This window comes from Nelumbo nucifera, chromosome 1 (genome assembly GCF_055504915.1).
Source record: "Nelumbo nucifera cultivar China Antique chromosome 1, China Antique-T2T, whole genome shotgun sequence".
Taxonomy (NCBI): Eukaryota; Viridiplantae; Streptophyta; class Magnoliopsida; order Proteales; family Nelumbonaceae; genus Nelumbo; species Nelumbo nucifera.
In genome coordinates this window covers 40644898-40660031 of record NC_142649.1, presented here as the reverse complement: position 1 = coordinate 40660031, position 15134 = coordinate 40644898, and the positions used below count along the sequence as shown (strand labels likewise).

The following is a 15134-nucleotide window of genomic DNA, read 5'->3' as shown; positions in this document are numbered from 1 at the left end:
CAACAAATAATTACAACAAACAGAAAATAAAAGGATTAATTATGCTAAAAAAAAGAATTAACAACTACAAAAATAAATATTAACAAAGGAAATCGCTACTCTAAGGATTAAACAGAAAATAACAAAAAATAAGAATCTGCAGCAATAAAAAAATAAAAAAAATGAAGTGAGTATCTAATCTGTAAATAAAGAAAAAAATAGAACCTAACAATCCTAAACAGAAATCTATTTCGCTCAAGAAATTAAAACAAAGAAAAAATAGATTTAAGAATAAAATAAAAAAATAAATAAATCGGATGTAGACTTTCTATCATCTGGGTTTGACTAGAAGTCGGCATCAGTATACCCTAGGATCTGTAGTGAACTATCATCGAATACCAGACAAAACTCTTTTGTCCTTCGAAATTATTTCAATATGTTCTTCACAGTTGTCCAGTGCTCTTGTCCCGAGTTTGATTGATATCTACTTACCACACTCACTATTTGAGCAATGTCAGATCGAGTGCACAACATGGCATACATGATGCTCCCTATGGCTAAGGCATAGGGAACCTCTCTCATGCCCTTAATCTCCTTAGGAGTCTTGGTAGACATACCCTTGGAGAGAGTGACTCTATCCTTGAAAGGAATAATTCCTTTTTTGGACTTCTCCATGTCGTATCTTTTGACAATTTTGTCAATGTAAGCAGATTGGAATAATCCTATTATCCTCTTCGATCTATCTCTATAGAGTCGAAGACCCAAGATGTAAGAGGCTTCTCCAAGACCTTTCATGGAGAATTGCTATGAAAGCCACACTTTCACCGTAATTGACATCCCTACATCAATCCCAATGAGTAAGATGTCATCTACATACAAAACCAGTAACGTAACCTTATCTCCAACTGTCTTCCTGTAAACACAGGGCTCATCCGGATTCTGCTCAAAGCCAAACTGTTTGACGGTTGAGTCAAACTGGATGTTCTACCTCTTAGAAGCTTGCTTAAGTTCATATATGGATCGATTAAGTTTACACACCATGTGCTCTTGACCTGCAGTAATGAATCCTTGCAGTTGCTGCATATGGATATTTTCTGTAAGATCTCCGTTCAGTAACGCAGTTTTGACATCCATTTGCCAAATTTCATAATCATGGTTTGTTGCTACAGCTAGCAAGATCCTAATGGATTTAAACATGGGCACTAGAGAAAAGGTTTCCTCATAGTCGATTCCCTTTTCCGAGTGTACCCGTTCGCCACAAGACGAGCCTTGTAGGTCTCAACCTTCCCATCGGGGCCCTTTTTCCTCTTGTAAATTCATTTGCAACCAATTGCTTTTACCCCAGGGGGCAGATCTACAAGAGTCCAAACTCCATTTGTTTTTCATTGAGTCAATCTCAACTCTCATGGCATCTACCCACTTTAAGGAATCTATGTCCAACATAGCTTCCGTATAAGTCACATGATCTTCCTCGCTGTTCATGGCTTCCATCAAGTAACTTTCTTGATCATAGTTGTAACGAACTAGAGGCCTGGATACCTGGGTAGACCTTCTAGGTTGGCTATTTTCTAGAGCCTGTGGGACATCTCCCACTACCCCTAAGCTCATCAAGAACAACTTCCTGATGATGATTGTTCAGGATGTAATCTTCTTCCAAGAAATGGGCATTTTGACTATAAAACACTTTCTACTCTCTTGGGTCATAGAATAAATATCCTACAGAGCTTTTGGGGTAACCTAGAAATAGGCAACAACAGAGCTCATACGGTCTTACTAGTTCATAGCTCATACGGAGTCTTAGGAACGGAATTGGTTAGAACCCGGTTCAACACGTATATGGCAGTCTCTAATGCGTACCCCCAAAAGGATGTAGGTAGTTTCGAGTGGACGAGAAGTGATTGTACCATATCCAATAAAGTCTGGTCCCTCCTCTCTAACACACCGTTTAATTGTGGTGTAGCAGGAGGAGCTAGTTATGATACAATCTCGTCCTCCTTTAAGTAGTCCCTGAATTCGTCAGAGCGATATTCGCCCCTTCGATCTGATCAAAGGGCCTTAATGTGTCTCCCCAACTATTTCTTGACCTCTTGTCTGAACTCCTTGAACTTTTCAAAGGATTCAGACTTGTGTCTCATTAGGTACATGTAACCATACCATGAATGGTTATCGGTAAATGTTATAAAGTAAACGTCCTGGTTATGTGTCCTAACATTCATAGGGCCACATACATTAGTATGTATTAGGTCTAGTGTGCCTGTAGATCTTTCAGGCTTACCTATAAATGGTCGTTTCGTCATCTTACCTTGAAGGCAAGGTTCATAGGTTGAAAGATCTTCTATAGTTAGAAAATCCAAAGGACCATCCTTTACCAACCTTGTGATATGATCTACATTAATACGGCCAATTCGGTAATGCCACAGGCACGTGGGATTAACTGTATCACGAGTTCTTTTCATGGGGATTACCTCCGATGTAGTTTCGGTTAAGTTGGTTTCTAGAGAAGGATGAAAAACGTAGAGACCATTCTCGAGTTTTTCGTAAGTGAGGAATTTGTTATTTCGTTTAATAGTATTCACATTACTGAGCAAAATAGAATAACCATATATGCACAATTTTGAAGCAGAAATCAAATTTCTTCTCAAATTTGATACATAAAGACAATATTAAGAGTTACAATTCCTTCTCTGAAATTTAAATCTACAGTTTCTATAGTTGTAGTTGCAACTATTGCAGAAGTCCCCAAGTAAAGAATCATTTCTCCATCACTCAGCTTTCTACTTGTCCTGAACCCGTACAATGTATTGCATGCATGAGTAGAAGCCCCGCAGTCAATACACTAGGATGTAGAAGTGACCAACATATTGGTCTCTATGACAAAAGATTCGAGATTACCTTGTTTCTTGGTTTCCAAGTAGTAAGGATAACTCATCTTCTAGTGGCTAGTCTGTTTGCAAAAGTGGCAGGAATCTAATGTCTTATCCTTCTTCTGCTTTTTAGGTTTGCTAACCTTTTTCTCTGGCTTCTTCTTTGCCTTCCTCTTTTTCTTGGTCGACTTGTTACCTTCAACAAGCATAGCTATGGGCTCATCCTTCTTTATCAGTTCTTCGGCCCTCTACAACATATTGCTGAGTTCCTGAAGGTTAACATTTAGCTTGTTCATGTTATAGTTTATAATGAACTGATTGAAGGAAGGAGACAAAGAATTTAAGATGGCATCAACTTTGGTGACATGATCTAGCCCAAATCCAAGAGCCTCTAGTTCATTAATGTAACCCATCATCTTTAGACAACGGTCATGAACCAACTGGTTCTTGGTCATTTGTGTGGTCATAAACTTCTTTAGGACCTTTTGGCGAGTAGAACGATTCTACTCTTCGTACATTATCCTCAAACTATCCAAGATATCCTTAGACACTTCGATCTGATCGAACTGTCTCTGTATCGGATTGTCTAAGGAGGCTATGATAAAGCACTGGGCAAGAGAATTCTTTTCTTCCCATTCTTGATATTCTTTCCTACGGGCCTCAGGCACCCTATCACCCGAATGATCTAAAGTAGGGTTTTTAGCAACCTTGTCCAATTTCTCGGACGTTAAAACCAGCATAAGGTTATGGAACGAGTTAGCATAGTTTGGGCCCTTAAGCTTATTGCCGTCCAACAGTTTGGCGAATTGTCCGTTTGCTATTTCTGGTAAAAGGAAAATCAAATATTAGTCAACAACCTAAATTGATTCATGTTGTTACATATAAATGGCTTTTAATCTATATTCCAATTCTATTTATTCATCTCTGAGATTTCCCTCCTATCTACGAAGACTGCAATGTATGTCTCTGGAAATATGGGAAATCACATACAGTGCATGAAGCCAACTGTTTCAGCTACATAACCCCACCACCTTTTGTGATGGATCATATCACTCATCTTATGAGCTTTCCCTTTGGCCTCAGTCAGACAAGGTTCATTGCCATTATAGGTTAAACCTTTCTGTCCAATAAGTGCTTACCCATCGTATTCGTGAACGCCAAGGTACCATGAGGGGGTCTTCCATTTTAGGATAGGCCCCTCCCACATCGGTCTATGACGCCCCTATCATCTTATGAAACAATCAACAGACTCACCAACAAATGGATAACCCAATTTTATAGTGCATCTCCTCATTACTGATAAGCTCATCTTCATGCTAATGATGGAAGGCTTTTAGAGAGTTCATCATATGAATCTCCCTATCACATGCACTTATATGTAAATGGAGGGAACAAGTAAATTATGCCCTAGTTCTGATTTAGGTCAAACCAAAGTGACTCCCATTGACTTTCTTAAAGTCGGATTCAGATGAGCCCTAAACGGGCTAGGGTTCCGCACGGTTCCTCTTGGGGAGGAAGTTGGTGTGGGGCCCATCAAGAAGGGAGATCATCCAATGATCTTATGGACACTATGGCAATGATGTGCATTCATCCATGGTGTGCGCAGAGAGCCACTAATCGAATGAACATGGGCCAAGTGCTTATGGCCCATGTACGCAGCATATCACACATACATACATCACTTGCATCACATAATTGATCCAATCAATTAAATCAACTGTAAAAACCCTAAATTAATTAAGTTAAATCAATATCAGCCCATTGAAGCCCATAACATTATCATATAACATTATGCAGGTATATGGGCTGAACTGCAAAAGGCAGCTTGGCCCATATAGCATTTATGCTGAATTTGGGCTAATGTAGTTTTAACTTAATGAAACTGAGTTTTACAGGGTGGGCCGAGTTGCATCTTGTGATGGGTCATCAAACCCCTAGCCCAAATCAGAATTTGGGGCTGAGAACAGACCCCTATTGAACCATAGGTTTGGTCCAACCAGTTTCGACCAATCTTGGATCAAACCGACCTAGGGTTTGGTGTCCATTGCAAGATCCAATTCAAGATTGTGATCTAAAATTAATTACAGCCGATTAAAGACAATCAAGAATCAGCAAGAATACACATTAGAGGGTTGTACGTGTGATTTCACACCTGCAAAACAAAGTGTTAATCGCAGATAGTGAAATCGAAATCTGCAAATCGCATATTGCAGTTTCTCAAACTGCAAAATATCTTCTCTTCCTCCATGCACTCCAGAAAGTCTTCAGATGTTAAAAGAATAGGAAAACCTATTTTTCTATTAATTACATCACATAAAATCCTATACATTTTGTCAAAATAAAAAAAAATATTTACAGACCAAAACGAATAAAATAAAATTTGTAGGGTACGCAAATCATGCCACCTTTGAAGAATTCGATCTCCACCACACGATAGCCAAAGAATCCAAGAAACAATTATAGAACCATTCCATAATCATTAAAGAAGAATGAATAATTAATTTCAGATCTACATGGCCATAACTGAGAATCGATTTCTTAGAAAAACAATAAATTTGTGCAAATCAAGTAGAACAATTTCTGCCCATTTGTGCAGGTTCAGATCTGGTCTAGATTTGGTTCAAGACTTGAAACTGGCTCTGATACCACTGAAGGGAAGGGAGATCCATCATATGGATGGCCGAAACATGTAGGGTGGCTGGGCGAAATTTCAAAAATTTCTTTCTCCCTTCCGGGAATCTTATTCCCTGATTTAGAAAAACTACATTTTTCAAGGTTCATTATTGAAACAAACCAAACCAAATCTAAAACCAAGATTAGGGAGAGGTATACTTGATATGGAATCCACGTAAAAGCTCATCCCAATGTAGGTGTTCACGCCCAAAGAGGCTACCAAATCTTCATCCACTGAAGATGACACAACTTAGGGTGAGGAAGAATCAACAAGGAGTTCTTTAGCAAGAACCTCAGATTCTTCAGCAAGAATCGAACAGGGTAGTGAGCATAGCTTCAAGATTGTTTCTTCTACCAAGAAACAATATCAAGATCCAATCTTGATCACTCCAAGAGGTAAAGATTGAACAGGGTAGAGCGGCAAGAGTAGAAGGAGAGAGAACTGAATGCAGAAAACAGTAGAACTATGCAACATTTTTCCAGTTCGTCCTCCTCCTTTTATATAACCCTTAAAGAGTTAACCTCCTAACCTGATTAAGATTTTCTTGATCCAAATCTTTATTTGGATTTGAACTCTTTAAGTGATAAGGCTTATCCCTTATCTTATCTGCAGATCAAGATTAGTTACTCCTAATCAAATTAGAAGTTTCCTAATCCAAATCTCTATTAAGATCTGGACTTTTTTAGTGGATAAGAACTATCCTCTTATCCTTTTCTTTTGATCCATACCCAGATTCGCCCCTATTTAATTAATCATATTAAGCCCAGTTCGAATTGGGCTTTAGGCTCATTAAGCTTTCATGCTCATTTCCCTTTAAGTGTTGAACAGTTTGGTTCTCTTTGTATGGCATGGAACCCTATCATTGATCTCCACATCAGTCACATGGGTTCAACCCAACCTCTATTACAAGGCCTGGCCAAATTCATTGCTTAATACAGTGGACACCTGAGTCCATTAGTATGGTCTCTTAATGGGCCCAAAATTTAGACTAAATGGTCCTTGGGTCAAGCCATCTTATGAAAGGCCCAAAGACTATGGGCAGATGTGAGATTAGCCCATCAGGTTAATTAACCCTAAATGGTCTTACACTTAACCTCTCAGCTCATAATGATCAAGCATTTCCCGACAAGAGAGGACCTCTCCCTCGGCTACAAGGTACAGGATTGCACTCTCTACTCACATAGATCCTGGGAATTAAAACATTTTTGCAAACATTTTGTGAAACCATAATACATATGTATATCTCTATAAAAATATATTTTGCAAAACAAATCTCAACAAGTTTGAATCAACTGCCAACAATTTAGGTTTCCATCAGAGATAGTGCATTCCCCGACCATTCACTTTGTTCGACAAAGGGGATGATCTTGTCACTATGATCACCCACTCAGGTGAATTCTCAGACTGCCCCAACATACCCAAGTTTTGACCCCCGCTAAGGATCTCACTGATTAGCATATCAAAGACAACCCAATCTGACACCTAGTGCAGTATCATAATCGAGTCTAGGGGTCAGGTATAACATTCCTGCTTTGCCCATCTATCTCCAAGGTCCAAGGCAATACTGGAATTTGGTCCGGTTCAAGGTTTCAAGAAAACCCACACTGCATGTGCTTCAAGTCTCACCCTGCCAGCTAAGACAAGCCACCCCAACCGACTTGGCAGCACATTTGTGTCAGCCTTGGCAAGATAAACCTCCCTAGGTCTATCCAATGGCTGTGAAGATTCTAAACTAACACGAGTCTCTTAAGTGTCCAATTTAAGGGTATTACACAGAAACACACCATATATAATACGAATCAATTATGTATTATTAGTCATTTACAATAAATGCACCAGTACATCAATCTGATTGGAGCTATGGGAATACACTGTCTAACATCCGCGGTACGTGAGGCTCTCTCCTTCTCGGGCCATGCGGAGCGATCTTTCACCGAGCTGGACTCAGCGACAGAGACCACACGAGGTGGCGTCCACTTGCTGAGCCTTTCTTTGGCAGGGATCTACGTAGTTTGATGCATTCTACTATGGTTGTCAGGCTCGCGAGAGCGGACTGTTGAGGTGGACTTCCTTGTCGTGTCTTGCCTTTCACGGTCGGACCACGCTCCCTTTCTGTTTGGATGGTGCGTTTTGGGGTCCTCGGGGCGAGGATCATCCTTCGTACGCATTGGGGCATGAGGGGGAACGGCCTAGCTGGGCGGTGCTGCGAATCCTAGCATATGCATTATCTCGAAGATCTTATCGACCTTCTCCTGCATTGCCCGGAATTGCACAGGATTAACCGCGGCTAGCGGCTGAGGGATCTCTTGGTGTGGAGGGATGTGATGCCGAGATTCCCAAGATGGGGATCAACATGTTGATCGTTCAAACTGGTTCTTAGGCATCTTGATCGCTTTCTTGATTGCGCAGTAGAGGAGAAAAGATTTTAGGAAAGGCTTTTTGTGCAATTCCCACAGACGGCACCAATATGATGCTGCTCAATCCGAGGTGGTGCTCAAACTGAGGAGAGCAACCAGATAGCCCTTGTCAACAGGGTGGAACCGAGGTGAAAGGACAATGCCACGCTTCAAGACATGTGATTGAGAAAGATGTTAGAGGCCCAAGGAGTTATCCCCGGGTAGGTACTCCGACGCTCAAGTCAGTAGGAGGTAGCAGAAGGTCAAGTTGAGCAAGGAAGGTGCTAGGCCGAGCAGATAGAAAGTACGGGTGTCAGAAGTTGGATCCCTTACTGTGAGCATGAAATACCTTTCTATAGCCAAAGATCCGTGTCCTAGTCGGATTGGGCTTCCGGGGTTATCGGGATGAGGTTAGCCGCCGAGGTATTCGGATAGAGTCCTAATCCCTGGCGGAGTTGTCTTCCTTACTCTTCCTTATCCGTAGTTACGCTTATCTGCGTGACGTGTAGCTGATGTGGCTGAGAGGATAAGATGGGGGGCCACAGTAATAGCGTAGCCCGGCTTAGGCTGTAGACTCTATGTATATCGCGGGGCTGGCCGAGCTATGCCGATGTGGCCGGGCTGACCAGGCAATGACTGGGCGACCACGTGTCTCTTTGGGCCAGCTCAACCATGACCCGAACAACAAGCATATTTCTTGCACCCAATTCAGTACTTTCGCAATTATCTGCCCATCCGATTTGTAGCGCCCTTCAAAGTTTCTCCTACATCTTTCATTCCATATCTCCCACATGATGAAGAGGGGGATCGACGCCAGTAATTCCCACACTTGAGAGTGTCCTCCACTACCTTTTTGTTGCCAATACAATAGTCTTTCTTTAGCTGATTGCGTGATAAAAAGAGGCATACCACATAAGGAGTTAAATTTTGTCCACACTTTAACTGCCATTTTGCTAAAGACAAGTAAATAGTTTGTGGTTTCAATTTTTAGAAGCACAACAAACCAACATTTAAAAAAACGACCTGGAAATGGAATCGTTCTGGCCACCGGTTTTTGGGTCAACGGTCCGACCGTCTGGTTGGAACAGACGACTCGTTCTGGCAGCAAAATTAAAAATAATTAAAAAAATAAAAATGGTCAAAAACCACTAAACTGGTCGATGGATTGATAGTTCGACCGCCTGGGTCAACGGTTTATTGACTTTTTCAATGGTTTTTTACCAGATTCCAGGTTTTAGGTAAAATGAAACCGGTTGCCTGGATGGTTCCCAGGCCGTACAGTCCGACCGTTCAAGTCAACGGCAGTTCAAAAACGTTGCAACAAACACAAGCTGAAACGACTAGATACCAAGCCTTCTAATACTCTCATCAATAGAGATGTCCACTTTCAAAAGCTACCAAGTAAAGAAAGAAATTTTTGGAGGGATTCTTTTGTTCCACACTAATGAGTGCCAAAATACAGGGTTCCATGGGTAGAGATAGCTCTCCAAGTAGAATAGCAAGAAAAGGAACCATTTGAAGTAGGCTTCCAAATTCTAAAATCCATACCTTCCTTAATATTAATTCAAAGAGCAGCGAAATGAGACATAATTTGTGTCCAAAGGTTGTGCTCAATTTAGTCCTAGATCCACTAAGTCTGGATCAAGAGCAAAGTGAAACAACGGTTTAGGACCCCACCAATTCTCTATCCAGAAGGGAATATCACATGCTCGTATATGCCAGGTTGTAAGGTGAAAGAAATAATTTAGAAGTTTTGTGAGGAGCCCTTATAATTTTCTTGGATATGCCACCTTTATAAGAATTTCCCTCTAAAGAAGGCTGGCCAATAGCTCTCTTGAGTAGAAACTCACCACAACGATTTCAACCTGAAAACCCACTAAGGTCCAGAAGACTCCTGATACCAAGGCCCCCTAACTCGACACTCGACTTGGCTGCAGATAGTCTACGAAGATATTCAGTTGTGTTTGGCGTTTTCCTTAGTATAGGCCCAAAGAAAGTGCATAAACTTTCTGTTGGAAAATGGGGTCACTGTAACTTTGGAGGAGAAGCTCTGAGGTGCGTCTGAAGACACTGTTTTTAGAACGTTATTTGCCCCACTCAGTTTCATTGAGTTTCCTGTTGGGTTACAGGCAAATCCATTCCCAGGATACAACAGAGCCTTGGGCGAGAATATGCAACAAGCAAAGTTGAAGAATCTCCGAAGAAACCTTCTATGAGACTATAGCAGACCGAATTGAGAGAGAGAGAGAGAGAGAGAAAGTAGATTTCGAAATTGTGTTTTTGGAGTCGGGTTCATGCTCCTTAAATAGTTTATGAAGAGGTATGAAGAAAAGGTAGGTGTTGGTTTAGAGAGGGCACATTGAATAGTCACAGTTTCAAATATTGTGACTGTTTAAAAAGTAATTAACAGTTAATGACTGTTAAGTTTGAATTGTGCCTCTTGATCACACCCGATCAAATTGTGATCGTTGATCTCATTAACGGTGATTAACGGTCAGCATCGCACCAAAACCAAAGTGCGCCTCTAAAGCGCTGCACACACACGCGCACATGCGTTGCATGGTATCAAACCCCCATACTCTCCTCTACTATTTCTAAGGAGTGTAAATCAGCTCCTATTAAAATACTGAAAACAAAGCTTATAATTTTCCAATGTGGGACAAGTTCAAAACTGATTTTGTAAGAGAAAAGCGAATTTTTCAATCAAGTGTGTAGGTGCAATTTCTCATGTAATTGACCAATCAAACCCATTGGACTTAATCTCTTATGAGATTAAAATCTAACACTTTCATTCTAGGTCTTGAATAATCAACTTTGGGATATCAAAGCCCCCAGGAGGTGGATCAACATTGAGCAAAGAACATGTTTTAAGATAATGATCCGACCACCTACTGAGAGAAGTTTCCCTTTCCAAGAGTCCAGTTTAGCATTAATTTTCCTCAGAAGGTCAGCCAACATGTATCTTCTAGCCTTACCTTTATGCGAAGGAACCCCCAAGTAAGTACACGGGAGCTGCTGATTACCAAAGCCTAGAGCCAATTCGATCATGTTGCACCTGGTTTCCGAAGCTTTGGTCGAGAGATAGAAACAACTCTTTCTCTTGTTAATACGTTGGCCAAAGCCCATTTCATATTTATTCAGAAAACCCATCAGCATATGTAGAGCCAGAATAGAGCCATTACAGAGGATGATTGTATCATCTGCATAAAGTGCATGAGTAACAGGATAGCAACCTCTTGGCACATGATAGTACATATCCGGGTTGCTAGAAAATAAATTCGACCTCTGCTTAGCACCTCTTCAGCAAGTATAAACAAATAAGGGGAAAGGGGATCTCCTTGCCGAAGGCCTCTAGAAGACTTAAAAAAGCATATAAAGTGCCATCTTCCTTCAGAGAGAACCGGCAATTGCAAACTACTTTACAGATCAGGCCAATCCAATCATTAGAGAAACCAAACTTTGCCAAAACAAGGAAGAGAAAGTCCTAGTGAAGCCTATCATAGGATTTTAACATATCCAGTTTGATGATTACATTATTTCCTCTAACTTTGCAACCGGTCTACTAGGTCAATTCCTGAGCAAGACCAATGTTATCAAGGATATTGCGTCCCTTGATAAAACCAACCTGCTGAGGAGCAATCAATTTCTCCAGAAGACTACTAAGCCAATCCACCATGATTTTAGAAATAATTTTATAAGAAAAATTGCAGACACTAATGGACCTATAATCAACAAAGCTTTGTGGGTTCTGACATTGGGGAATTAATGAGATGTAAGTAGAGGTGTAACTTAAAGGGAGATCCATGCCCGAAAAGAAGTTCTGGACAACTGCAATAACATCCACACAAATAATATCCCAACAAGCAGTGTAGAAATATCCGGTAAAACCATCAGGTCCCGGGGTGACATCTTTACAAAGGGAAAAGACTGCCAATTTGATTTCTTCTGCCATTAGATGAAGCAAAAGCTGCAACTTCTCTACCTTAGTGATGACATGCGAAATCACATCCAAATGGCCTTCTGGCAATTCACATTGCTCATTTGTGAGAATATTTTCAAAATACCGGGTGCTCCCCATAATAATATGATCCGGATCAGTTATCCGAGAACCATCCTCCAATTAAACTTCTTTCATCATTTGGTGCCACTGGTTCGCCTTAACAGTCGCATGAAAGAATTTGGTATTACGATCCCCTTCTTGTTGCCATTTAATTCTTGATTTTTGCTTCCAGTAAATTTCTTCCTGTAAGAGACAATGATGTAAGTTTTTCTTGGCACCTCGCAGAGCATTCAGAGTCTCCAGGGAATCACTCTCAGCATGGCCACTTCTTTTCTGAGCATGTCATCTTCAGGCAGGCTAATATTCCAAAAGAGGTTCCCAAAGACTTCTTTTTCCAGGTCCGCAGACCTCTACAAAGTTATTTTAGTTTAAACACCATACATTGGAGTGAAGTACCCTGAATCAAAGTTCTCCAGTTTTCCTCTACCATGGATATAAAAGAATTATGGCTCAACCACATCTGCTGAAATTTAAACATAGTCGGTTTCCTGACTGAAACAATAGTAACTTATACAACAATGGATGATGATCAGAATAAAGACTATTCAAGTGAGTAACTGGCACTATGGGAAGGTTTGTTAACCAAGAACTGTTCACCAGACAATGATCAAGTTGGGCCCAAACACAGGCTTGGCCTTCTCAGCCATTACACCAAGTAAAGGTGTTGCCACGGAAGCCAACATCGTGCAAAGTGATTGCAAACACAAAATTGAAAGTCACTCATGGACTGAGAGTTGGGGCTGATACCCCCTAGTTTCTCCCACTACAAGAAAAATAATCTTTAGCCACGGTTTTTCCAGTACCGGACAAAAAAATGGTTGCTAAAAATCACATATAGCAACCGAATATTTTGTCCATAGCAATATGTTCAATTCTCGTATTTAGCTTAGCCACGTTTTCATGAACTGTTGTAATGCATACTCACGGTTATAAATTTAACCATTGCAATTATGAAATACATACTCTACTTTTCTTAAAACCGTGGCCATTGCATGTTTGCACGGGTATTTCCTCAAATTTTCATTGGTTTAGCATTGCCCGCGCATATTTTCGTTCTTGCGCGTCTCTCTCTCTCTCTCCCTCTCTCTCTACCTTCACTCTTTTCGTCTCTACTTGCGCATATCTTGGTTCATTGCTGTTCTTGCTTCTCAGGTTGTCGGTGTTCAAGGAGTGAAGCGACTGTGAGTTGAAAACCCTCGAGCTTCTACTGGTGTATCTCTCTTCGAGAAACGGTAAGTTTCTCTATCCCTCTTCTTCTTCTTCTTCTTCTTCTTCTCTCTTTCTCTCTCTATCGTACTCCTCTCTCTCTATCCTATTCATTTTTTTATGCTTACTTTGACCATATTACAACTCTGCATTCTGCAGTGTTAAAGCGAACTCCAGGCCATACTGATTCTGAAAGTGAGGAACAAGAGACTAGAGAGAGGTTGCTCATTATCAAAATGGCAAATTCTCGCCTATATTCAATTCTTTTTCGTAGAAATCATAGATCATTTCCTGTCTTTTCTTATCCTGTTCTCTATAACTACCGATTAATCATGCCTATCTTCTCTTTAAATTTCCTACATGTAGTGTCACCCATACCAAGAGTAAGTTAGGGTTTTCAGAAATTTTGGTTATTTTTTCCAAAGCTTAATATCTCCAGTTAAAATCCATGGTCATATTTGAATACTCTCATTAATGCTCTCTTTTGTATGTTAACTTTCATATTTCCTTCATTACTTGAATCTCTCTGAATTAGTTATCTCTGTCTTCTCCCATTTATGCATAACTAAACATCCTTTGCATTTTTAAGCTCCTAAATTGTATGAGGGGTTTGAAAGGAATAATGATGTTCCCACATCATTGATAAATGCTCCTAATTATAAATTGTGTTTTCAAGTGTTAAAAGGAAAATTTCATTAATAAATGCTCAAATTATAAGGCATGATACAAGCATTCAGTGAAAAAAAAAAACAAAATCAAGAAACCAAAAAGTGGTTTGCCCCCTACTCCTTCGGCTGGGGGGCTTTGCCCCCCAAACCTCCTGTTCCCTTTTCGATGTAGCCCAATTTTGTTTTCTTGCATTTTGTTTTTCTTCTTTTTCTCTTATCCATGAAACATCTCTGATGTTAACTGGACTAAGAAAGATTCCTTCTTGTGGTTATCTTTGTTCTTCTCGAAGTGATTCCTCTTGGAAAGGAAGTACTTTCATTGTTATATGCTGATGTTGGATTAGTCTTGACTGAATTATGGCGCTCCCTAATTTTGAGGATATCTATAATGTTCATTTGGGAGGGATTTTTGAGCTCCTTTGGATCTTGTGGGTAACATACATGAATAGGTGTATTTTCATAAAATGCTTTCATACGTGAAGGAGGAACTCAATTTTCTATCTACAAGGTGTTGTCTCAATACCTTTTCTGACTTTTTTGATCGGCACCTTTTCTTATTTTAAAAGAACATTATTTCTATGCATTTACAGAAAAAATGAAAAACCTACAATATGTAACTTATCACCACTTATGGTTGAGCATCAATGATATCAGTTTCTATGCATTTACCTGCACAATAGGTAATTTCATGTCCACTCTATAGAAAAATAAGATAACATAAACATATTATAACCAAATGAGTGCCTGTAAGTGTGATTATGAATGCATATTTCATACATATCTATACAAAACATTATGGATACTTGAATCCAATGAGTTTTGATACATGGTCAGATCCTTAAATCATCATGCCATGTTATACTGTCAAAAATAAGTATGCTTGACCTTCCTGTAAATATTTCATGTCAACTTGAAAGAGTAAGTCCTTGCCCAATCTGTGGAGCACCAAGGTTTAGGGCCTAGAGCATGTGTCAGATGCTCTCTTTTTCTCTCATACCTGCTGTAGTTTTTATGAAGTATTTTGTTTTTCTGTCATATTTATTGTAGCTTTGATTGGTTAAATGTGAAGTTTGGGACAAATGAAATAGGTTATATGGAATGCATGATAACAATATTTTAGCATATGGTAGGAAAGAAAATTCTGATTGCACAAGTGTTTTTATAAGATATACTTGAATGATAGGACTACTATGTTTAGTAGTCTGAGAAGTGTTTAGTCTATCTTCTTGACCTATTTGTGAATTATCATTTTTTAACTGTTTTTTTAGGATTATGAATGGTGGGGTA

At 39.9% G+C, this 15134-nt stretch overlaps 1 long non-coding RNA gene across 1 annotated transcript; it reads left to right on the top strand.

The window, feature by feature from the left end:
• Positions 1–12961: 12961 nt before the first annotated feature.
• Positions 12962–13721, top strand: LOC148803167 (uncharacterized). Its single transcript, XR_016077787.1, has 2 exons — positions 12962–13205; positions 13339–13721. It is a non-coding gene; the product is annotated as an uncharacterized LOC148803167 (long non-coding RNA).
• The last annotated feature ends 1413 nt before the right edge of the window (positions 13722–15134 follow it).